The sequence below is a fragment of the Nipponia nippon genome, unplaced genomic scaffold (assembly GCF_047370975.1).
Source record: "Nipponia nippon isolate SJK-2023a ecotype South Korea unplaced genomic scaffold, ASM4737097v1 scaffold_3, whole genome shotgun sequence".
Taxonomy (NCBI): domain Eukaryota; kingdom Metazoa; phylum Chordata; class Aves; order Pelecaniformes; family Threskiornithidae; genus Nipponia; species Nipponia nippon.
The window spans coordinates 62,279,099-62,305,953 of NW_028262347.1; positions in this window are offsets into that span (position 1 = coordinate 62,279,099).

The window sequence follows — 26,855 nt, forward strand, 5'->3', positions numbered from 1 at the left end:
TGAAGTAATTAGAAGACTTAGATGGCTCTCTAGTGCAGAGTATCCCTTCGCTGCTACAGGCTGTTCATAGTAGATTAGGATAGTCTATGTCCCATTGATCTCTAAACCATAACTATGCTTCAAAACAATGGGACAGCTTAATCCAGAAATTGAGACATTTGTGTAAGCATCAGTGAGGGCTGTTCTTTTAGTTTGTAATGAAAAGTACTTTGCAGCATCAAGCTGGGACAATGTATATCGGGCAGAGTTAAATTTTGATTTTTGTTTCTATTGCATTCCTGGTTAGCATGGGAAATCACTTGCACTAAATCACCAATATTCTGTCTCTGAACATTTAATACTTGGGGAATTCATTTTTCTGCCCTCTTTACCTCTTCTGTTTTATTTGTCATTCTTGTTTCTGTATATACATATATTAAAAGTGTTTTTGTAAGTGACCACAGTTTTGGCACCCTCATATAGTTTTTTATTATCTTTAAGTTTCTGAATATATTGTTCCCTTTCCCAGAAATCTAGTTGCTTGCTTTTCAGAAATGTTTCAGTGTCTGACCAGTCAATGGAAGCTTTTTCTGGTAAAGTAGGGGAAACAGAGAGAAAACACAGTCAGCTCAGGAGAGCATCTTCAAAACAAATCAGTCAGGTACTCAAACCAGAGCTGGTTTATCTTGTTTTTAAGATTAGATTAAATTAAAATAAAATATAATGCCTGGACTAATGTACTGCAGGGGTAGAAGAACGTGAAAGTAAAGATAAGGTCAAATGAGCTCCCACTGGACTGAAAATGAAGAGAGAGTTGAGTTTGAAGCTTGGCTTCTCATAGCTTACTGTTGAGACTACGCTGTATTTATATGCCAGTCTCTGTAATCTGGCTAAAATCTTAGTAAGGAGTGTAAGAGAACTGGGCATGTATCTGAGCAGGCAGCGTACAGCTGAGGTAGATGCTGTGTATCTCCCACGTCAGGGCCACCAGCTCCAGTGGGGCATGGCCAGAGGTACCATGTCCTCACACCTGTGCTCACAGCAGGGACTCTGGGGGCTTCTTTTAGCCCAGAAGTGTTTGAATTACCTTGAATAACCTCCATTTTCAGTAGGAGCCTTACCAAGTTATCAGCAGAGGGGAAAGTCCAGGAGTGGAAAACCAACAGAAATCTCCCCTTTCCCCTCTTAGATGTGCTCTGACACCGCTACAGATAAGGGATGGACTTTCCATACGTGCTCCTGCAGTTGAGGAATACTTGTCCCATTGGAAGCCACTTCTGGAAAAGTTTAATTCCAGCGCATAAAGTCTGCAAAGAATAATTACAGTGTATATTTGTCGGCAAAATGTGTGCTCACCCATAGATTGCATTGGATCCTAACCCAGAGCTAGCTCACAGCCCTAAATGCTGGTAAATGGTATAGACTACACTGGAGGGACAAAATCCCCTTTGAAGGGCTCGATTACCCCTTGTCCACTGCCCCTGCCCACATGTAGATGCACACATGCATACAGACACACAACCCTTCCCTCAGCACGTCTCCAACCTGCAGTTAGCACTGTAATACAGGGAGACGCCAGAGACCTTCCATTGCACCTTTGGGACATCCCTCTCCCTGCCACATCTCTTTGGCTCTATGCAAGTGTGGAGCTTCCCAAGGATGGTGTATCAAGGAGAGGGTGCAACACAGAGGTCAGTCAGCGGCTCCAAGCTGAGCAAGAAGTAACAAACTGCCTAGGCTCTGTAAATGCTAATAATGTCATTTAGCAGCAATAAACCTCTCTGTTTCAATTTGAGTGACAGTGTCGCAAATGGCCATTTTAATAAGGTTTGGAGATTCTGGACACAGAGCTTTCCAGCTTTTGCAGCCCATAATAACTAGTTAGTTGTGCTTAAGATCAAACAGCAATGTCTGGTCAGCAAAATCTTCCTTTTACAAAATAACTTAGAATGGGATGAGCAAGTAGCATCATTGTTGTAAAACTGGCTTCTCCATCCCTTCCTATTGTTTATCCAAGTGTCATAGGTATGAAATAACTCCCCCAAAAGGAACTCTAGCATTCAGTCTTGGGCAAAAGATACCTTGGTAAACATTCTAGCTGGCTGGAGATACCAAGGAGCGACACGATCATTTTGTTCATTCTTATTTTGTGTAGAAAAAGAAACTTGAAATGTGATCTTTTTCAGCCATTAAAAGTAAATATTTCATTCTTAGGTCACAAGTGTTTCTTGGTGCACAGCATAGCAGGGCTGGGACGGAGGGAGGGATGCTCTTCCCTCCCCAGTGCCAACATGTGGGCTAATCCCACCTGTGGCCCTGCAAAAGGAGCACTGTGGGTGGCTGCCAATGGCTGGTACTGACTTCCCCAAATGGTAAAGGGTAAACTTTCCGCATCATCTCTGGCCATCAGACAAAAGTGGGCAGGGGACATGTTTCAGTCACTCGTATTTTTAGTAGGGGCCTATGAGAGAGCAAAAAGGAACAGGTTAGGGAGCTGTTGCTTGGGCAATGTGTCACTGCCCATGCCTCTGCAGTTGCAGTTTCGCTCTGTGTGTTATCTGTTCGCAGCAGTGTCTCGGAGGCCAGGGACAGTTCAAGGCATTTTTCACCTCCATGTAACCAATCTGAGGCTGCCAAGGTCACTCCTCACCAAAAGTTGTGACTGTCTGGTGGTTGTTGGATGGCCTGTATAAAGTGAGTTTGGTTTCAGCCCAGTTGCTGAAGGAGAGCTGGACACTTCATGAAGCCCACTGCTCTGTTGGGCACACTGTGTGTCTTGCAGAGCCATCCAAAGCCCACAGGGGTACCTGACTCTAGCAAGAGCATCGGTCCCTCGTGGTCATGGCTGAGGTCCCTCTTTCAGCAGTGGGAGCAAGGATGGTTTTGTGATTTGGGGCGATGCTGCCAGGATCCAGGAGGCCAGGAGCTGTGCACCACGGAGCAGGTGCCGAGCTCTCCTCTGCTGTGGTCTCCTAGATGCAAAGCTGAGAATAGTGGTACTTAGTCCTTCAGGTGGGCATCAGCTGGGGACTATAAGGTGCTTGAGATGAAGAGCCATAAAATCCAAGACAGAAACCTCTACTCACAAGTAAAACCTGCAGTGTAACTACCCTTAATGGGCCCATTCTGCAGTTCTGGTGAAATATTTAGCATCTTTGAATCACAACCAGAAACAGGTGATTTCTGTCTCCAACTTTGCTATGCAAGTATTTTTCATGCAATTTTGTACCTTTTTTTTCTTGTAATGATACCCACAAAATTCTTTCTATGTAATGTTTAGGTAACTATACCACAATGTAATACTTTGAGGAACTTTTCTTATTGCTAATACAAGGCAGCTAACCAAAAAACACAGTAACATAGAAATCTCCTGCTGAAATTGTATGTGACATCACAGGATTTCTCTGAACAGGAACCATGCTGTTCTGCTTTATTTTTGCTGCACTAATGTTTATACTGCCATGTAACGGCAATAATAATAATTTTTAAAAAAGATCTTTTTGCATTATTTGTTGTTGAATTTATCTTGTTTAGACAAGCCACTTTCTGAACTTTAGGCAAGTAAACAGATAGGAATAACCTGCATCTAAAGTCAATAAAAGACAAGTGCAGTGCAGTCCCCTGCTTCTTTGTGAATCAAATGTTCCAGCCCCAAAATAAACATCTGCAAAAAAAAAAAAAAAAAAAGGTCATTTTGATCGGGCGTCACATGTGAGAACTACCTGAGGGCAAACAAATGTGAGGATCACATTCTTATCAGCTCTTTCTGACAATAATAGCCCGGTCACTGGGGACAGTCTGTTAGTGTTGGCCCACTGGGTCAGATAACAATCCCAAGCCTCTCCCTCTCTTCCCCCGCTGTGACCCAGCCCATCTGCTTCTCTCTGGCCATATGGTACAGAAGTATCTGGGGCTGGAGACATTATAGTTTTATGCATTTGAATGCTCCTTGCTTTCATTGAAACTTTGCTGACATGACATTCCTTTGAATATTCCCCAACAGAAGTGGTGGGGTTTTTTGCTTTTGTTTTGGTTTTCATTTCAGAGTATAAATGAACACCAGGGTTTATATCAACAGAGGAGATATCTAACAGATACATGGGTGGGTAAGAAGGCTGGCCACACACTGCCTCCCCAACTTACCTTAAATGCAGTGTTATTTATTCTGCCTCTTAGCGACTAAAACAGACCACAGCATATGCAAAAGAGTGGGGTTTGTTTGATTTTGTTATAAATAAGCCCAGCCTGACAGGGTGCCTGCGTGCCATGGATGAAGCACATTCCAACCTGAAAGCTGTAACATTGCTTTACAAAAAGTGAGGGAAATAAGCCCTCTGGGACAAATTGTGCTCGTACTAGACATCCCCACCTTACTCCAGACTGGGCAAGGGGGGGTGCCAGGACGTTGCGGTGCTCTGCCTTGCTGCGGCTGAGGTCTCAACCCCAACGCAGACTGGCTGTAGCCCTGCTACCACTCCTGGGGGGTGAGTCAGCCATGCTCCGGCAGCACTGGCCCTTGGAGGTCTGCAGTCGGCCAGCACACGGTGGCCCCAAACCTCCCCTAAGGAGACATCCCATTCCCCAGGCAGTCCTTGGACGCAGGGAACACACAGGTATATCCTCCGCTGAGGGCACGTTGCAAACGTCCAATTAGGCCTAATGAGAGTTCAGCCCAGGCATCAAAGGAGGGAGAGACAATAGCAAATGCACAATACTGGTCTTCAATGGTCCCTTTACCAAGAGGAGGATGTAATTATTGTGTGGGCTTTAGCATAACAAAGCTTATATGTTCATACTGCGCCCGGCATCCTGGGGCCCCTCTCAGCTGGGATCTCTGGACATCGCAGCAACCACCTGCATGATGGAGACCTGAACTGGAAAAGTAAAATAGGGATTATTACACAAATATTACCACAACAAGCTGATTTACAAATTCTCTGAGGAAAGTGTACAGGGGCACAGTTGTCTTTCAGTTTCTGTAACAACTTTAAATAGCAATAAAACCCAAGCAGCTGAATCCATATCTATGTCACTCCCTCCCCTCGTATTTCTTACAGAGTCCCCTCATGTTTTCATCTGCCTTGTGGAAAGCCCCCCAGAATGTGTTATGGAAAGCTCCAGAGAATTATAAAATCAGTGAGTATCTCTAGAAGAATGCAAGGGGTTTGGCTATGTTTTCACTTTGTCGATCAAGCCTGTTATTTCAAAGTTCCAGGGAGGTGCCTAAAATTTGTTCACTTAAAAAAATAGTGGTTTTAGTTATAGACAGGCTCAACAAATCTTGAGATTTCCTATCTGAGGCTATTTTTAATGCTTAGAAGTCAGAAACTAATTAACAGATTTTCTTGGGACATCTGAAAATTCAGACTTGATTGAGAGTCTCAGTGCTGGAATTTGATGTGGATAGGCTGCCTTTCCTGCCAGACAAAGAGGCTGACCACCTGCTGCTCGTGTAAAATAGACCCCCAACCTCATGATGTCAGAGTGAGTTTTGCCATGCCCTGGGCCAGCATTTAATAGATCAAAATGTGTAAGTCCATCACCCTCTACAGCCAAGTCTGAGTGTGCTGGAAGGGATGCTGGCAGCACTGTTGGGGGAAGAAGGGGAGATAAACAGGGAGGTATGGAGAGAGTCTGCTTCATCCTTCTCTCCCCCCATCCTGTTGGTCAGTGAAACATGAGAAGACTCACATTACCTGAAAGGCAATACTGTCCTTTTGCTTTAGCACCTTTCTGGTTCCTCTTTACCTTGGAAAAATTTTATACTTACAAAGCAAGATTTGGAATTCATTAAGCAATTTGCCATTTCAGAAGTAGTTTTGCACCTCAGTAGTGATTGTGGAGTAATGCTGCTGTCCCACTGTCAGAGGGAAAAACAGCTTCCTCCCATAATCCTAGGCCTGACTGTCATTTGCCTCCTTTCCCTTCAGAGAAATTAACACTCTGAATCTGGATTGCCTGTACTGGGGGAGGCAGGGAGGGCTAAAAAGCCAACACAATTATTGTGCCTATATTAAGAGTTTGAAAGGAATATAGCTTTCTGATGAAACCAAATGCTTAAGTTTTCCATATGTTTTTTTTCTTCTTTTGCTGTTGTTACCCTTTACTGCCACATCCCTCCTAACAATAAGGCTCACAAAGGTGGACGTGCATGTGCATGCACATGCGCACACACTCACACACATATATGCAGAGCCTGCATGTGAAGCAGCTAGGGGCTGTATGGCGCTGGCACTGGCAGTCTATAATTGGTACAACTCTAGTCACTCATATGGCCCACATCATGAGATCATTCATTTAGAGCAAAGGATCCTTCTCTCTTTACTTAAACTTTCACTGCCTAATTTGCAAAGGAAAAGAAGAAAAAAAACAACTGAGAAAACCTGCCATAAAAAATTAAAAGCAGGTGAGAATGATGACACATTTCTTAGATGATATGATAGCACCTACCATGATATTGTTATTTCCTTTAAAAAGGCTACTCCCTTGAACAGGGATGAGGAGGGAAGAGATAAAGCAAAAATTTGTTTACTTGGCAATTGCATTCAGTGATGACTCAGAAACCCTCTGGACCAGGGCCCTCTTGCATTAGATGCTATATGGAGATGTTTTTAGAGTCATATAATATAATCATGTTATATTGTATGCATCATGTTACAGAATTTAATATAAAATATGAATAATTGCTAAAGTGAATTTCTCAACAATTTGCAACACTCTCTCTCATCATAGCCATGATCTACCTTCTCCTCTACAATATCTTTGTTCCTTAAAATGTGCAAAAAGATTTGTAAGAAGTTTCAGAATAATGTACTATTAAAAGTTTATGTAATCTTATGTTTTATTCAAGAAACTTATTCTTAGTTCGCTGCGTCATGTATATACATACACTTCTATACAACATGTTGTGGAACTATAGTGGTTATTGCAGTATACTTTCTACAGTTTAAGAATACATAATAACAAAAACCTCAATGTCAAATAAAAACGCACTGCCAAATACTTTATCTTCACTATTCTAGTCACAAATACACATTGTTTGTTTCACCACTTCAATCCGTGGTGGGAGGACTTGTACAAGTGCTCTGGGCCTGGAAGCCTTTAGAAACGGTACTGTGTATTTATGAAGCATTTATACAGCACCGTGAGAATATATAGTCAACAACAGTCTTCAGCGAACAGGATTTCTTATAGGAAATCAGACTCGTGCTAATCCAATATCCTGTTGCAAGAAAGGGCCGTACATGTTGTTTCACAGAATGATGCAACCAGCCCAGAAGCTGGTGATTAGGAGATAATGTGCTCTTGGGGAAAGGCTCTTCCCAAGCTGGCGGATGGGGATGATGCCCTCAAGCCAGAAAGTTCATTTCTTGTTCTGACTTCTTGCTTCTAATGCTTCATACTTTGATGCATTCTCTTATTTTCTCAGATAAGTATTCAATGATTGAGCAAGCAAACCAGGGGTTCGAGTTGTAAGGTTGGATGAATAGAGCATGTTAAGTATTGGGGAGAGAGGCTGATGAAAGAGCACATAAAAAGGGTGAATGGTGGCTTCCTTATGGATTTGTTTCCAAACTTATTAATAGATGAGTGATTCTTTTTACTGTTCTATTTTCCTTTTTCTAATGTGAGCTTTTCTGCATAAAATCTATTTTTAACACAGGGTTATTTTCATATTTGCATATAAAAATCTCTAGTACTGCCTCAACACACAGGCAGGATTTCTTATGGTTTGTGAATATATGAATGAAACCAAAACCAGTTTGACGCCCGTCTGTACAGTACAAAGACCGAGATGGGGTGCAAGCTTGAACTTGCTCAAAGCTGAGTAATGCTAGACTGTTATCTTGTCATTAAGAATTGCTTTGAGTCCCTATCTGTTCAGCAACTCTAATTAATGATCATTTAACTGTACTGTCAGCCCCGTTTAAATCTGAGTGTTGCCAGTTGCTTCCTTCATGCAGGCAGCCAATAGGTGCTGGGAGAGTCGTTCATGCATAGCATTGCCCCAGTGGTGCTGGGCCTATAGCATCCCAGTTTAATAGGGCATTCAGGGCTCATTAGCGAGGAAACACATCAGGAGTGACCGCTCCACTGCCACACGTTGCAACTAATAGCCTCGCCGAACAGAATCGTTTCTGTTTCTGCTCACTTGTTTTTGAATCCTTTCAATGTCAACAAGTGGTCATGTCGGCAGGAGCCCGCCATTCTCCCCAACAGTTTTATCCGTTGCTCTCCTGAGCCAGACTTGTGTCCTCCTCCATTGTTCCAGCCACAATGGAGCCTGAGCAATCACAAAGGCTTCACAGCCATTCATCATCAGCTCACGAATTCTGGGGTTGAGATTACCCGCCAAACTTTTGGGCCATCATTTTGGCATAATGTGTGAATGCCCATGAAATACAAATAGTTTCTGAAGTTTACACTTTTGTTGTAAATGCACAGAATGGTGGTCGGGGGGGGTTACAGTGAGGGGGCTGGACAGAGGGAAAGAAGAGGAAATAAAACCCAACATCGCTCTGGCTAAAACAAGAAAAGATCCTGTGGAGGGGAGATAAGAGACAATGAGAATGCCGCTGGAAGGAGAGGTGTAGAAAGGAGCAACAAGGGAAATAGAGGTGTGTCCAAAAAAGTGTAATCACACTTTTGGCTCACATATTTGGAAACGGTCCCTTGGCTTTGTGAGGAGGCATAGGCAGCTCTTGTGTCGCTGGGCTCCGGGAGGCACAGGAACAGGGCGCCTCTGCATGAGCTCCCCAGACCCTGTCTCCTCCTTCCATTCATGGGAATAACCAGCATTTCTTCCTGGTTACTGGAAACACGACTGGCAAAAGGCTCACTGGAAGCATACGCCTGTTGCTTGTTATTTGTATTGGGTTAGCATTTAGCCCCTGTTCTGCTAAATGGCGAGTGAATGAATGTTTTACACCTGGAAACCTGAGACCTGAACATGTAGTGATTTTGCCAGGGTCACACAGTAAAGGTCACAGAGGAGAATCAAAGCTAGAGGATGTGTGTTCTAGTTTATTTTGGTGTATTACTTTTACAGTGTCATGCTCTTCCCTGCATCTGAAGTGATGAGGCTGAATCCTGCCTGCTTGAATGCCAGGCAAAACAGACATTCATTTTTTGTGTACTGGCCACTGTCTGGACATGCTCAATACACCCAAAGCATCCTCCAAATGCTCCATTTCGGGTGATGCGGAAAGAGTGCCCTGTGACCACAGTGCGTAACAGTGCCATGAGATGTTTGCTCAGCACATGGCAGAGAGCTTGCTGGACACTTCCCCCTCTTTCTTACCATGTGCTGTTTTATGGAGTTTACATTGTGTTGATTTTGCCTGAGTAAGGACTAATGGCTGACTCCTAGTCAAAAAGATTTGACTTTAGTATAATTTGGAAATCCCTGTGGGTATCCTATCATCTCTTCCTGGTCATTTTAGCAAGCCAGAAAGTTACAAGGGGACAAAAAGTGTTCATAAGAAAAGTAAAGGTAATTTTTTTCATCTGTCACTGGAAGATTACGTTTGTCATAAACCACAATCATAGCAAAAGCTGCTTTTCAGTACAAGCACCTAGAAATCATCTCCTATTCTACCTTTCACTATATATCAACTAGAGAGTTCTCTTTTTGCCTGTGACAATAATCAGAATGAAAAAAAAAAAAAATTAACTGCTTTACTCTTTTTTCCCAACAGGACAATACCCACTATATGGCCTGAGCTGTTATAAAAGCACCAAGCAGTATTGCATGCCTATCAAGCACATTTCCTGGCAAAAGTTTTGGATGTAGAGCTACAGCAGTCTCCACCACCAAAGGTAATGCAAAACACTGTGAACATTTTTAGGCCATGTATTATGTGACAATTGCCATTCAAAACCAGTCACAAAACACTATTTTTTTAAATATTGGGTTTCCTGTTATCACATTAAGACCTGCTGAATGTGTAAGGGACTAACTCTGTAAAGCAAGCTGTGTGTAATTCCTAGTTATCTATTGTTTGTTTCTCTCTGGATTTCGGTATGGTCACACCCAACTGATACTGCAGCAGGGCAGGTGTTTCTTCTTGCCTCCTGTGGTGTAAAGCAGGAATACTCAAAGCAAAACAATTGCCTGCAGTATGCTCCGGTGCTATTTACAGTTTGGGTGTAAATTAATGAGCCTGATCTCGTCTTACTTTGAAACTAGGCTGGAATAATCCCACTAATTTCATTCATATGTGGTATATACAACTGTGAGGAGCCAAGCTTTTGTATGAAAACCTTGAGTTCCAGTTGTCCTAGTAATTACCACATATAACTATTGAGTGAGTCATCACCAGCGGTAAAATCATTATGAAGCACAGTAAGATAAATACCATGAAGTCAAAGTCCCAGCTACAGAAGGCCCCCATGCAGGGATTTGTTGAGTGAAGGACTCACAACTATGTCCATAAACTGAACCTTGTACCTTCAAAGGCTCAGAGTATTCATCATCCAGGGGCATTCAGAGCCCCAGGTTAGATGTGGAAGCTATGTAAGACTGAGGAGACAAAGGCAGGCGGGAATGGAAATTACAAAAGCTAAGCGGGGAACCACATAGGCTAGAAATACCCCCTTGCTGCGTTTTGTGTGCGGCTGATCTGGAAGATGGGCACAGAGAACACTGGTTGTCAGGTCTTGCAGACAAGATAAACAGGAGAACATTGCAACAAGGAATCTCAGCAGGTTTAACTGTAATCTAGGTGCATTTCAGCCACCAGGACTTAAACAGGCATGCCCATGCTCAACATAACATCTTTAGGGATCCTTAGAAATACTAGCACAGAGACCCCACCTGTCCCTGGGGTCAGGCAGTGGCTTTGCAGAATTTACATGCAGATGTGTCTTGTAGAGCAAAAGAGCAAAATGCTGACTTTGGTAAATCAGATGGGGTTTTGGCCTCAATATGTTTTCAGGTACTTGCCCCAGTCACTCCTACGAGAGCCATAATGGTATGCATCTATTCAAGCTTTTCAAGGACAGAATTTTTCGTTTTTCTTTTCTTCCCCCCTTTTTTTTTTTCTTTTCCTCTCTAAAGCAGCTTATGAAAGAGGTAACTGCTCCTTTTCACAGTCAAAGCAGGATATTCTGAACTGAATGCTAACTAGACTTGGGGCCAGACTGAAGAAGGGTTTGAGCAGTTGTTCAGATCTGGGGTTTTGGCTTCAAGATCATAAGCAATAATACAGAGGAAAAACTATACCTGGAAAAGCTATAGATAGCAGCCTCTGAAATTTCTTTAGTTTTTCTAGAAGCTGGAAGTTTTCCCTAAGAGAAGGGGAATCATGGTATGTAAAAATGCCTCTCTTTTTTTGTTGTTGCTGAATTTTGCAACAGTTTTATGATACTGTTGATTAGCTGCATGGACTTGAAGGCCTTGGAATTGAAAAATGTGCCAGACTGGGTAGATAAAGCGTTCTGGTGCTCTTCACAAAGCTCCCCTCTGAGTTTCATGTAGCTCTCTACAACTGGATACCAGATCTCCTCTCAAGTCCAGGTGCTGCAAAGACTTGACTGTATGCATCTGCCTAAACATAAACTGCTCATTTGCTTATAATTCTGCACATTATGATGAGTTTTGGTTATTCTGAAAGTGAAATACAGTGAAAGTTATGTGAATGCCTACATTTGTGGATTTGGGGCATGCATGTAGACAAAGCAGTAAACTGAGAGGTGTGCTTGCCACCCAAAGTGGGGGTTTCTGATTAAAAAATGTTTTTTCTTCACAGCTTCCAAAATCACATCTGAATATAGAAAGTTTCACTATATAGAGTCGATGACTGAAAGGGTTTTTTTTAATATAATTTAGAATGGAAGTATAGAAGACATAAAAAATAGCATGTAGGGAAGTATTCTGAACTACGTTGAGCAACTGGCTGGGGGCAGGCTTTGTCCCCGATATTGACGACATCAGTACATGATACTGAGTTTTAGTATCAGATACCATGCTGGTATTTCAAAATGCCATATCTGGACCATGGCTTCTTTTCTTGTCATCACCAGATACGTTATTCAGTGGTGAGTAAATTGAGCACCTGAGATGTGACGTAGGTACGTAAGAACCTAAGTCCTGTATTGCTCAATGTCTTGCTTTGCATTCCACATTTGGCCGCAAGTGTTATTTTTAGGCCCCAAAGTTATATCTAGGTTGAGTCAAATAAAAATCTCCCTTACCTCTATCATGATGCAGAAGTTAATTCTACCTTCTTTTGTTGATATCTCTTCCATGCTTCACACCTGGAGCTCCTAGGTTTAAATGGCAATATTTATGAAGTAGGTATAACAATGTAAGACAGCTAGAGAGTGGTGGTAAGAGGGAAAGCTTAGGCTTCAATACCAGGCCCAGGGAACTGATAAAAGGGTTAATATGTTGATCAAGCATAAGCCAACCCATTTTTCACTGCTGCATGCTCCTCTGAACACAAGGCATTGACTTTGGTGCAGAGCTTTCGTGGCTTCAAAAGTGCAATTCCCCTCGCACTTTCTAGGGACGTGATCTTGCTTTTTCTGACTTGGGAGTAATTCTGATTATCCAGTGAAAAACTAAGTGAGCAAAACCAAACCCTATGTTTCTAATGCAAACTTTGTTGCATAGCTGTTAGTTTCTTTTTTTTTTTTATGGCAAGTAACTTAAAGAATAGCCTTTCCTTGTTGATTGCTCTACCATTCATCAGACAGCATATGGTTTTTGTCTTGGGAATCATCCAACATGTCACAAAGGAAGTGATACTGGACAGTTACTAGGCAGCTTTTGTATACTTTGGGGATAGGGGAAGATGGTATTTTAATAGATTTCCTTGGGGATCTCTTAGAAGGGTAATTTAATTGTTGAAATCAAATTTTGGACCCCTGTCACAAATCATTACCTTATCTTTCATCCATCTATTCCCTTGTTGTTCAAACTAATAAAATATGCATACTGCCCTCCATTCATGTGATTCCCTTCATACGTTTTTAACTGGTAACCCCAGCTAACAATGGGTAGGTGGCCTGTTTCTAGTTGCGGATTTTTTTGCAGGAATGGATAGTTTCTCTAGCTACCACATAAACAAGAGTGGCAACACTCATTCACTCAAAATGAAAAGCCACAGAACAACATGAGTGTTGGTGAAATTCAAGCAGGAAAATGACTGAAAGAGGAGGATGCAGCCTGGAGCATGTCCTTAAATATTCACATTCTGATCACTAGCAGGCAAATTCTGGTCGAGTGAGCTGTTGGTGAAGTGATCTCGAGACCCTTCTTGGTGGAGCTGTTTGTCACTATTGCTATGGTAGTGTTTTATCAGTTCTGGCTTTCTCTCAGTAATGCTTTCAGAAGTTAGTTTGCTGAATTTTGTTGCAGCTGCTGATTGAAGCATCTGAGATGAGGTGCACCTTCTTCTCTCCTTTCTCCTTTTCTGTCTTCTTCTCTCACCCTTGGGCGCGCTGCCTGCCCTGTGTTGGGGAAACAGCTTGTGGTCCCACTGCCTCAGCTGCTCCTCACCAGGTCCAAGCAATGCACCACCTGCAGAAATACAGTCAGGTAGCACCTGCGTCCATCCTGTCCCAGTCTCCCCAGCCTCTATAGCCTCTTATTCCCTCAGGAGCTTGCAGCTCCCTGCTGTCAGCTTGAGTGCTGCAGCTCTCCTGAGGACAGCATGAAGAAGTGAGCATCTTTGTTCCAGCAGTTCGGACAGTAAGGGCGGGGGGGGAGCTCTGAGCTGGCAGAGGCAAGTTAAGGCAAAAAAAAAGTGAGTAGGCAGCAGAGTCAGGGCAGCACGTGCTATGAGGTTAGTGGTATGGTCTCAGAGCATCCTTAAGCCTTTGCAAAAGCTCAGGTGACCTTCAAGGTGCTTGAATTTGATCCAAAGGCTGCTTCAGCCTTCTGGTCGCCCCCTGAATTTAGGAGTGGAGAATGAAAATGTGTGTAGGCTGCTTATTTCTTACTGTTTAACCACATTGTTCCAATGTCTCTGATCGTGTGGGCACTGAGGGATTTTGGGTTAAGTGATTGTGATTATTTATAGACAGGATTTCTGAAAGTGCCCAGGCTTGGCCCAGCTCTACTCGCATGGAGATAACTGCAGTTTAAAAAAAAAGGACTCGCTGCATCATTAAAGAACCCAAAGTCCTCTTTAAGGCACAGTGCTCCCTTTGCAGGCACTGAACAAGCAACATCCACCCCTACTGTTAAGTATTTATCATCTAAAAAAGTAGAAAATGGAATATTGCGGAGCATCAGGTCCAAAAATAAAAATGTGTGTGTTCAGACTGAGGAGGTGATAGGTAGCAGCTGCACACTGTTTGCTCATTCGTTTATTGGCCACAATTCTATGGTCACTTCTTGTTTTTCACCCCAACATCCTTTCAAATTCTGTTCCCTTTCACCTTAAGAAATATTCCTTGAGCTGTTGTGAGCTCAGAAAAATTACATTTAGACACACAATGAATGGCTTAAATAAAAATGACATTTAGGGGCTGTTTCTAACAAAGTGTAGCTACAATCTCTGTCATCTTAGAGTGGGAATCATTGTGTAAGTTTATAGGTGAGCTTCTAAAATAAAGGAATTTTTTTCTAGTTACTTCAGTGAAAACAGGATCAAATCTAGTGCTTCATGTGCTCAGGAGCTGACGCCGGCTAAGTGCAGTTCTTACACGTTTCTTTATTTCCAATGCTAAGAAAATCCTGGCTCTTCTTTATGTTTCATCAAAAATGTTTTTCTGGAACAAACCAAAACAAACAGAACCCAGCCCGTCTTTTGTTGGTTGCTCCACTTCCCAAAGGGTCCCGGGCACTTAGTGACACAGCATCTGTCTCAGATGCTATTGAAGGCATTCAGCCCCTAAATGCTCTTCCACTGACATTCTTTTATACTGTGGTATTTGACAAACTCATACAACTGGGGTAGAGGAAAGGGGAAAGGCATCTTTTGAATAGGGTGGAAAATATTTAATCTTCTCTTCATCTGATTATCTGTTAAAATTCTCAGGAACCCGTGTGCGCTGTTTCTACTTGTTTTCTACTTTGGGGGAAGCCAAGTATCTATGTGTCTTTTCATTATTATTAAAATTATTGTTGTTCTTGCTATTAACAACAGCAATTGGAATAATCCCTGTAGGATTTAAAATTGAAAGCTGGCTGAGGTCTCCAAGCCTCAGTGCCCTCTTACTAAATGTGTGTTCAGGATTAGACCCTAGATTTGTGCTGCTTAGTTTGAATTATATTTTCACTAATTTTAAAGGAGTAAATGATGGAATACAGTTTCTTCAGTAGTAAAGCTTGTAGACAGAGCCTAATATTGGTCTTATGTGGACTGTCCCTTTAAACCATCCGAGGTGTTTATTTTGTATGTGAAGAAAGACTTTACTGCTCTGAGTAATACAATCCTGGCTGTGTGTAGAAATGGTGTGTGTATGTGTGGAAGGAGGAAGGACAATTGTTCTTTTTGTTCTTAAAACCCAGTGTTCCTTTTTATAAAGAGATTTTAGTGTAGCCCTCTGTATTCTTCCTCACTATAGAGAAATCCAGTGAAATAGTATCTATTTCCTCAGATTGCTGTCCTAGATACCATAACACCACATGGGTAGTAGATGTGCTAAATTAGAGGGGATTTTTTATCACCTTTGTGTAAGTGTTTGTTCTTGTATCTTTTCTTTTTCCTCATAAAAAGGAAAAAAAAAAAAGAAAGAAAAAGAAAAACTTCACAGAATAGTAAACCTGAGACACAGATTCAAGTGCCAGACAGTTGAATGAACAGGATAATCGGGGTATTTTTTTTGACAGGTGCGACAGCCTGCCTATGACTGGCATTATAATCATTACCATTTTAATAAGGCTCTAATAGGGGGGCCGATAATTCAATGGGGTGTGAGGATCCTAATTCAACTCCCAATCCCACATGAATGTGCTAGAATTTGTGGGCTTTGTTTTCCTCTTTTGTACCCCTGAATGCAAATAATTACTGGCTATAGATTCAAAAATTCTTAGAACTGGAAGCTAAATTAGCTCTCCTAATACTGCACAAGAATGTCAATACTCAGGGGGGGAAAAAAGGAAGTAAGTGGGTTTTGGTTGGTTTTTGTATTACACTTGTGGTACTGCAAAGGTTCTGTAGCTTAAGTGGTTTGGTTGGCAGCATGAATAATACCAGCACTGTTTCTAAAGGACGTGCAGCTCGCTTCCCCCCCCCACCCTGCCTCCCCAAAAGGAAAAATAAATATATTTGTCTGAAAATAATTTCTGAAAAATCATACGCTGCTTTCTACCTGCTATTTTTGTTGATGTTGCCTCGGTCTATTCCAGATGTGTCTGTCCACTCTGTATGCTTTCAGCGGTGGCGTGAGGTATGTTCAGCATCTGTGGCCATACTTTCACAGGACCCCTTGGGGCTCTAGTGTAGTCAGTTTATCACACTCAGATGATCTTACAAGACAATTTCAAATATTGTGGCAGTGCCCCACACTGCAGTTTGAGACTGGGTGCTGAAGGCACTCTGTCTGTGCAGGAGCTGCTCAGCACCTGAAAAGAATTTGTCTCTAAACCCAGGAGCAGACACCAATCTCTGCTCAGGAGGGTACTTACATTTGTGCTCAATAGGCATTTGAATAGCTGTTTTAAAACCTAGAAGGCTAAAGGGTAACCAGCCCTTCTTCCTTGCTCCTGCTGACTCCTACCATGTGCCTGACTCCTGGGACACAGGACCGGGTGAGCAGGAATGGACCCCTCCTCACCCCTCTCCCTGTTAACAACCAGAACAAAAACCAAAGGGCCTTATGGCTTTTTTTTTTTTCCTCAGCAGGCCTATGCAATGAATTTCTCCATTCATTTGTGATCAATAATACATATTATAATTTCTAATTAATGAACAACAGTGTTACATGGGACAGGACTTTGAAAAATGGAGAGGGATATTTCCATATAACCCCTTGCAGCTGGAATCAGCTTCTCCCGCCCACTATTTCTGATCCTAAATTAGCTGTGGAGTCTTGCCATGATTTCAGTCCTCTTGCTCTTTTTGCACAGACGTTGCCTGATGTATAAGGAGTTTGAGCGGTGCCTAATGTATAACGGAGTGAAAGATAAGCAAATGCACTTTATACCATATAAAAGCGGGAAATAACTACGGTGGACTAACTGATCTGGGAAAACCAGCCTGAACCTTTGCCCCAAACTGAAATGCAGAGTTTTGGAGGTTTGCCAAAATCTGGTTAATCTTTCTCCCTCTCTGTCTTTTAATGGTATTTATGGTTTTGCTGCACTTCCTGGTTTCAGCTGGGTCCAAAAGCAGGAGACTGAAATATCATTGAAGAGGCTATTCACAGTGTTTCCAGCTGGCTAGGACCATGGAATGAAAGATCTCTCACAATAAGGTCTGTTCTAGAATGATTTTTGCCCAATTTCTATCCTGACGAGATTCTGATGAGCAGCCAAACTGTTAGAAAATTATCCTAATTAAACCGAAACTTTGAAAATATGCCCATCCACAAAATAATCCTTCACCTGAGGAACCTGTGTACAGAGAAATCATTCAGTTTGTCTTCTGCTGCTTTGTGCAGAAGATGTTATTCTTGCTTTACCTTGGAAGGCTCTTCGCTGAATTGATGTGAACACTGGCTATTTGTTCCCTTCAGGATAATTTTTTGATGCATTTCAAGGTTTCATGGACACTAAGCTGCAAACCTAGATAGTTTCTGTCTTGATTCAGACATAGATACTCATTCTCAATTCCATGGTCAATGTGAGAGTAGGACAAATGAATGTTTTATCTGTTATGATGAGGACCTGTGACTCCAGACTATGACCTCAACTACTGATCTTACAGGCTGTCTATCTTGGTCAACTAATGACATTTGAGTTACCTCAGAGAGCTCTAGGGGAGCACCCTGGAGATTACTGAGGACTGCTGTATGACCAGTTTTTGTTTTCAGCTCTCACTGAAGGGTCCCCAGGCATCCTCTTCGTCTTCTGAGTGTAGTGAGTCAGAGAAGGCTTCTTACCATCTCCACAAAGTTTTTGCTCTTCTACCTTTTGAGGCCTCAGCTCATGTTGTGTACACAGGACTGGTAACTGTTTGATACAGAGGAGAGGGTATCGCCATCCAGAGGTGGAAGCGTTACTTCAGCATTGACTGAAAGGCTCATAAGCATGCTTTAAATATTGTGCTGTAGCTGCATGGAAAGAAAATAATTTCTTCTTTTTTTATCCATACCTATCACCCACAAGCTCTTGATTAGCTGATTTGATCTGAACATTGGACATCTTGCTTAAATCAGATTAGTTGGTGCCAAGCAGCTGTCACTGTGAGGAAATACCATGTTTCCTCAGGCAGAAAATGACAGGAATTGGAAATGATCACTGCCTTTCTGCAAGTATTGTAAAGAATATATGGAGATCCGTTCTCCATTGCATATAGTTGGATTTAGGCTAGATGTTGTTACAGAGCAACCTGAGATGCTGGGACAGGCTGTGAAGAGCAAAACCCATAGCTGGAGAGGCTAATCTTTCCCCCTGTTTTGTCTTACCTTTTGCTGACAATGTGGCTAATTATTGTTCCTGTATAAAAATTTTCCTATTTTGGCTAAAAAGATTGTTGAGAAGTTTGTGAAGAATTGATTGAAGATGTCCTCCTTTTCCTTAGGCTTTATTCAGTCTCTCTGGGGACAGGGTAATGTCTGGTGGTTTGGGATATGATCTTGAGAGTACACAAAGCTCTCCCTGCTGACTTGGACCACAGGACGTGGTTGACATGCTTCTAGGCACTGGCTGATAACTTTATTCTTCTGTCTCAGAGATCACAAGAGGCTGTGCTGGTTCCTGTCCTGCAAGTGCTGTCCTTGGGGACTCTCTGTGACTCTTCTTGTCACTCTTTAGGTTCAGTGTGTCCATGGGGTTGTTAGGTGAGATAGTCGGGAGTCAAGGAGCTCTGCTGGTCATCCACGGTTCTCAGTCTCGGCTTCATGTGCTGGAAATTGCACTTTTTGTCAGCTACCAGGTTTGAGGGAGGCCCAGACATGGACGACAAGCATTTGGCTATGCTTGGGTAGAAGTAAAAACAAGCAAAAGAATATGTTGGTACAGCTGGGCAAAGGTGCCAGAAAATTTGACAAATATTTTAAAGATTCACTGAGGGTTTGTACTAATTTGTGATTCAGTGGGGAAGGTTTTAAGGCACAAGGTAGGAGTCTGATCTGAGCTGCTGCCAGGTGCCCTTAATGCATGGCAGTGCAATGCTTTCAGATAAACTCTCCACCCAAAAAATGGAGCTCATTTCTTTTGCAGGTCAAATTTGCTACTGTTGTCATCACTGTATAATCACTGTGTCTAGCTGTGGGCCCAGAGCTAAGCATGGGTCTAGAACAGCTGTCCTGCCCCAAATAGCTCAGCAGTCTGAGAAAAATAAAACAACAAGCCAGAGGAACATAAGGGAACAACATTTGTCTACCCTGTGGTGATATGAATGTGGTGGAGAAAAACTGGCTCCAAACTTAGATGGTTTGCTTAGGTTATTGAAAAGAGAGCATGGGGTAATTTATCTTGTTTTATAGCCCTCCATGAGCTCCCTATTGCGTACCTGTTTGAATGAGGTTTCTTCTTGGATCATCTTTCAGCCATTGCATTATTCCTGGGCCACCTTTCAGCCACTGCACCCACATAAGACATTCAGGCAAATGCTCTGGTGGGTTTAATAAGAGTGGCTGCCAGGCTGGAGTTCGTGAGGAGGGACCCAAACCTCCAGGGCTCTTCCCCCTTGATACCAGCCCCGATGAATCTAAACCTGCTATGAGACATGAAATGGAGCAAAGCTTGGCCTTCCCTGTTAAGGGTCAAAGGGGGAGGGGAAAAGGGGTGTGAAGACGCTGAGTTTCCCTTTCCCTAATCAAGCAACTAGGTAATATTTAATGTTGTCTTGTTGATCTTTCCACACATTTAGTGGGTAGCAAACTTGCTTGCAGATGGAAGATTAGTTAGTTAATGTTCTCCAAAAAATATTGAAAGAAAGCAAACACCACCTGACTGGTAAATTCTAGTAACATTATGCAGGCCCAAAGGATTATGACGCAGCAGTTAAAGATTTTGTTTCTGCCTTTGCCACTGACTTGCTACCTGGCCTCAGCATTTAACTTCCCTCTGCTGTTGCTTGCCCTTGTGAAAGCAAGATGTAATAGTAAGCTGTCTCTGAGCAGGTCCATTCATCAAAGTTCATAAAGTGTTTTGGAGAAGGTGCTGCTGCTAAGAGAGCTGCTATAAAAGTTTTGACAATTAGCGTGCACTTTGATGTGTCAAAAGTAACCATTTTTCCCTAAGGTGCTGGAAGTTTCATTGTGTGAAGAATTTAGATTAACATTAAATACAGAAGGTTTTAGAAATCATTCACCTTGAAGACTGGCAAAACTGGCATATTCACAGCAGAACTGAAAGACATGTTTTATCTGTGTTGTCCTTTGTAATTATGCTGCTGAATAACAGAAGTATTATCACACCAGGGTTAGTGCCAGAGGATTACCCAAAGTTTTTCAAATGGGACGGTAAAGTGGTGCAAACAGGTGCACAGACAAAGAGCAAAAAGAGGGGGGAAAAGTGAGAGAAAGAAAGCTGAGGCCTTCTAGTTTCAGCCACATAGCAAAATTAATGGTTTCTCTAAATGAATAGCATGGCTAGATTACTATTGAGCCTGTAAAATTAGAGGAATGAGTCAGATTCTTCATTTCACTCCTGTTTTAATTTAAGCAAAGGAGGTCAACCTTAATTGTGCTTCACCTCAAAAAAAAAAAAAAATCTTTTCATTGGAATAATTTTGCAGCGGACAAAGTGACTCCTAAGAATAATATGGTCTCTGAAATCTGCTTGCCAATAGCTCCCTTTGCAAACTGGATCCTGCTAACCAGGACTTCTTTTTGAATGTCCTGCATGTGTGTATTCAGAAAGAGAGAGGGAGGCATTTCTAAATGAAGTTGAAAATGTCTTTACAAGCAAAACAGCCAACATAAGGACATGGTCCTTGTTACTCTTTTTTGGTGCTGCCTTTTAAATCTATCTTTATATGTTGATTTATTTGTATACATTAGAGCCATGTGGACATTTCCTAATCCCTTCATCTCAGAAAATAATGATGTACTTTTGCACAGTTCCTTTGCAAGATTAAACTAGAAGGCTGTTGGTGCCACTTTTGAATATGAACCACTGTGTATCAAGAGGTGTGTTTCAGTATTTACTGTAAATTACCACAAACATAGCTGTTAAGGGTTAAGGATTTGGATGTGGACATCTAGGGAAATTTGGGGAGGGAGAGAAGGGGGCATTTGGGTCTTCCTCATGGGAAGCTCTCTCTCGCATGGTAGCTTTGGGAACATTTTGTGGTGGGAGGAAGCAGGACTTCAGGCATTTGGGTCACCAGGGAAAGTGGCCCATCTCATAGATTTCTGCGTTACCTCTGTCTGTTGGCTGTCACTGAGAACAGGGGCATATTTTTGCTTATTAATTGTCCTGCGTTTGAGGGAAGCCTCCAGGCAACTACAGACTTGTTACTACCACCTTGCTCCCCACAATGCCAGGAAAAGTCGCAGAAGCTCTGTATGAGTGAGTAATGGGGGGTGGGACAGGTCTGGGATGACATATTGACGTTTCTCTTGACTAATAATCAAGAAATCCCTATAGTGGGATTTCTGTGATTCTAAGCAAGACCTTGAAGGCACCTATGGCTTTGCTTTGTAATTAGAGCATGATGGTCCCCGAAAAAAAACCTCCTAATAATACTTGCTATAAAGAATTGTCAGTATAAAATTTGAAATTGCTAGTCCCTGAATCACGTGGTGTGAGCAAATCATGGGCTTCATGGCTATGCAAATAAATAGCAGCCTTGCGATGCCCCATCCCCTCTGCTCTCCTGTCGGCTCTGTTCTTGTGCGTCACTAAAGGGCATTGAGATTGCACAAGTCAGTCCTCTCAGCGGGCTCGGTGCCCTGCTGGCTCGCAAGAAAGGGGACAGCGGGGGGTTTAGGGGCAACAGAGTACACATGTATGTGCTCACTCCACATGCACGCTCTGCCTGTCATCCCAGCAAGACCTGTCACCCTTCTGATTGTCGTTTTGATCCTACTTCTTCAGCTGACATGCTCCAAGTCCTCCGGCCAGGGTTGTGAAGGATTGACACTTTCCTGTCCCAGAAAGAGCCCTGAGATAACACACAGTAGACTTTATGGTGAAACAGATTTGGTTTCTATCTGAATTTAAAGTGGTGGTGTTGACTTGATGACAATAACTGATCATTCTTGTTTTATTTTGTCTGTGTTATAATGTAGCCAAGAGGGGACACCTGAGATCAGATCTTGGTTTAGAGAAACTCAGAAACCAGAAATTCATTTCCTGTGAGTAACTTTATAATTTCTGTGGATACGTGTGAATAAATAGCTCTTTGTTATAGTTTGGAACTTTACTGAAACAAAATGATTTGGTACTGTCAAAACAAACTTTTTTCTTTTACTATTATTTGTAAAAAGTCAGTAAACTCAGCTTTGTTTGATGGGGTCTGTATTGCCTAATGAGCAATTGTTTAATTTGAAAATGCAGGGTAAGTCCAGTTGCATGGTTCTCAGGACAGTTTCCAGTAGGTGAATGTTTCATGTTCCTGGTGTTCAAGCCCTTTGTGAGATTTCTATTTCATATGTGATACTGCAGTACCTGGGATCAGCTGAGGTGTCTAAGGTAAGGCAGTCCTTCACTAAATATGGCTGGCAGCAGAGCTCACCACATGAGGCGTTTCTGCTTTGCTGGTTTGCTTGAAGTTTGATGCATGGGTATGGATATGGTGAGGTTCTTCTGTATTCCTCCTTTTTAGCCCCATTCCCTAGGAAGCGATGCACGGGTAAGCTGTCTCTAGGTCTCTACATACCATCTCTCTGTAATTTTTGAACTTGGCAGCCAGATGAATGTTTCTTATGGGAAGAAAGTCTGAAACCTCATCTCAGCTGTACTGTTAAAAACTGAGGACCTACACAGGGGTGAGGGAGATGCAGGTCTCCAGCTGGTCTGCTGGGACAGCACCTCCTTCTTTCAGCCTCCTGTGGGGTGTCATGTCTTATGGGGATGTTTCACTGAGAAGGATGATAGCAAAATGGAGTTTGTTGTCAGGCTGAGAAGGTCATTCCCAATCTTTTCTGCAATATCTTATAAAAAAAAACCCATTTTATCTCTTTTTGTGTAAGCCAGATTGCCAGGGGACACAAATCAGTAGTTCTGCATGCATGACCCCAGTTTTCCATCAGCAATGGATCTGACCCACAGAACTTGCCTAGATTTTGGATTAGTGTGTTCATAGGACTGATCAAATAAGCTAGGAGAGTAAAGACCCTGTAGAGAAGTTTTTTTCAGAGGCAAAATTACCCCAGGTGTTAAACATTTAATTTGTAATTGAGGCTCAGACACATTGACTGCATAATGACTCATTTAGAGCATGGAGAATTTCTCCTAAATAAATAAAGATCACTTGGTCAAGCCAGCTGAGACCTGCCCCTTACTCAGCATGTAAAAAATTCAGGTAAATTGTGCTTTATAGAAGTGCTGTATGACAGGAGTAAGTACGTGTGTAGAGCGCAGCACTTGTCACATTAGTGAGCAGTACTGTGTCCAGAAGTAGCATGCGAGCCCAGGAAAACACAGCTAATGGAGAAACGGATCCTTGGAAAGGAGTTGTTTATTTTTGAGGTGCAAAGGAGTAAACAGAATGAGAAAAGTGCTGGCTGTCAAGTTGGCTTGCACGGCACAAAAAGTAAGGTGTCCCAGCTGCTGGGAAGCGCGATGGAGGTATCATTATGCGGTGCTGCCCGGGCAGCGTGCAGCGCGTTCGTGACAGGGAGCTGCGCAGCTGTGACGTACCGCCGCACGCACGAGCCTCGCTGGCAGACCGACAGCTCTGATTACCGTTTCTGCGGTCTGCTTGGAACTGCAGCCTGCCCTTTGTTCACTGTGTGCGGGGAATACCCTGCAAGACTGTAGGGGTTTGGTTTTCAAACCTCTGAGTAAAGCAAAGTTTTCACTCTTCCATACCCCAAGGGAGGAGGGTTACAAAGGAGACAGGCTGGTTTTAGCTTTGTTTTGTTGTTTTTGTTGTTTGTTTGTTGGGTTTGGTTTTTTTTTTAATAATTATTCCTCATTTGAAATTTTTTTTTTTCTGCAGCCATTTGAAAGAATTCTAAGATTTTTTGCCAATATGTTTATTTTAAAGGGCCAAAATCTAGAAAAAGCAATATTCTCATCATCGTTCTCTTTACCTCTCACAGCTGGCTGGAGCTGAGGTCTCTCCTCAAGCCTTAGGGGGGATGAGCCAGATGAGAGCTTATCCCACCTGCATATGATCAGCTGTGATGTTGTTGGATCATGAGTCTGAGGCACTAGCAATTTGGCCATTTATCTATGTGGGACTGTGATACCTGGTGCTGATTACACAGGTAATGTGTGTGCCTGTCTCTCCTGAGAGCTGTGCCAGGCTGTGCCACAGGGTGCTCAACAGCCGTAGCTGTTGTCCTCTGACCATGGGCATCATGGCCCAGAGTTTGTAACTGGTAGACACCTGCCTGGAAATAATAATGTCATAACAAGTGTACTCCTCTGCACTGCAAAGGAAGCAATGAAAGCACAGTGGCATGGCTGAGGGCCCTGAAAGCAGCAGGATAGAGGAGACTGGGGGTTCATGGGGTTACAGTAGTGGCTCAATGGGGCAGTCTTTCTCTTAAAGTGGTCTGAAACACTGTAGTCCCCCATACCAGGCTCCAAAGGCATAAATCAAAGGGCATTGGGGCTGTTCAGGGAATGTGCTCTGGGAGCTCAGCATCATCCCCTGGCCTAGCAAAGTATCATACTCTCACTGGCAGGTTACATTTGCTTTACATAAAACATTTTCTGAAATAGATAAAAGCACTCCAGACTACCCCTGTTTATTAAACTCACCCACGCCTCCCCCTATTTATGTATTGTTACAAATTTGCAACAGGAGAGACTGTACATCAGAAATGACAAGTGAAATGCAATTTTCTGTCTTTTATCTTCTTTTTCTTTTATCCATCCCAAAGAGCACACTGCACCTGCAATGTCAGCTTCCTCAACCAGCCTCATCAGTGACCCTCAGCCTTAATTTGGAGGGACTGAACTCTGCATGGGGGACAGGTCAGCTCAACTATTGCCTAAGCTTGTCCCCACTTAGCTATGAGATCCCATGCTCTTTTTGAGCTTAATGATCTCATCGGTTTCAGTCCCCCACCGGCACACAAGGCTGGAGCTTGTAGGGAAGCAGGGGTATGTTGCAGTGTGTACCCATGCATTATCTCCCCTTGCTTAGCCATCTCTCGAAGCAAGCTTAGCTTGCTTCTTTGGTTTTGTACAGGTCAACCAGCTTGGCAGGAAGGACAGACAGTGAGTACAGAAGTATGATGCAGGGTGTTTTCTTCTGTTCTGAAGGTGATGTTAAAAAGTGTGTAAAAGGTGTTGTCAACATGCTCTGTGATTTCTCAATCTGAGCACGGGATCAGGAGAACGTGAAGGCAATCACTGGACCTTAAGTTCAGAGGCGATGTCCTCTGAAACTGTCAGACAGAAATCTGTGCTCATAAATTAAGTACCTGGGGTACAGGGCAGGTGGATTTGCTTAAGCAAATGGTTTGCTCATTTGCAAAGGTAAAGACTGGTGCACGCACACACATGCACACCCTGAACATTTGCAGGTGAGAATTTAGTGGCTGAAGTCCCTTTGAAACTCTGGCACCCTAGCAATTCTTTAACCCTCTGCTTGTAATTTATTGTCCAGACACTGTCACAATTTCCAGTGCTTCCCAAGTATAGATCTGCATGCTGCAGTATAGAGAAGATATTCTCAAACTAGCTCCACCCATGGAAGAATGTGGGAATCAAAAGACCTTCCTCCTTATCTACCTTCTTCTACTGCCTTCAGACTATCAGGCCTTGAATACTCCTGTATCCTCAACAGGTATCTTCAAAGCTCTCTCTCTACTAAGAGGGTAATAGCAAAGTGGACTTTATCTAGAGGGTTTTTTATTACTCAGAGTATGTGACTCAGGATAAGCTGTCACATTTTGCTGCACTGCACATTAGAGACAAGAGAAGATGTAGGAGCTTCTGTGTCACACAGAGGCAGGAGGATGTGGAACCCTCCACTGTTTTCCAGAAGGAGTGCAGCTTGTAGGTGAGAGGCTTGCTTATCCTTCCTAAAACCTTGCTAGTATGGTCTTGTCATCCTCCTGTGTGAACTGCTATAGAACTGGTGGTCAAAATATGCTATAGAACTGGTGGTCAAAATATCTTGCTGGAAGCACTGTAGCCACCTGTCCCATCACCTTTCTCTTCTGTAGATGCAAGGGCAGTCCACAGTTCCTGCTTATATCACTCCTTTCTCTCCTGTCATTGCTCCTCAGAAGCATCTTCCTAAAACTTTTCTGTATGTTCTGCACAATTTGGTATTAGCACTTCCGCAAGGTGTGAAAAAATGCTGTCTTCCTCCTCCACCACACACGCTCCTCTATATGCCCGGAGAGACATAAAGTTATTTTTTTGTTACTTGGAGTTTGGATGGTGAAAGTCGTGTACCCCTTCAGTGGGAGCAAGATGTTGAGTTTTTGCTACAGGCAGATATAGAGCTTTTATCCCACCGCATCCTGGTGTGGGCAGTTTCCGTCACCAAAGAATAAATTACAGCAGTCCTGTGGCTGCTCTGTCTGGTGCAGAGGGATCATCTCACCCTTGGCTGCCCTCTGCATTAAAGGGATGAAAATGGCCCTGCCACCCTCCACCACACTGGCGAGCTGTGACTCGCACCAAGACGGCCTCACAAAAAACTGATGTGATTAATGGAAATTGCGAGTTTAGAACC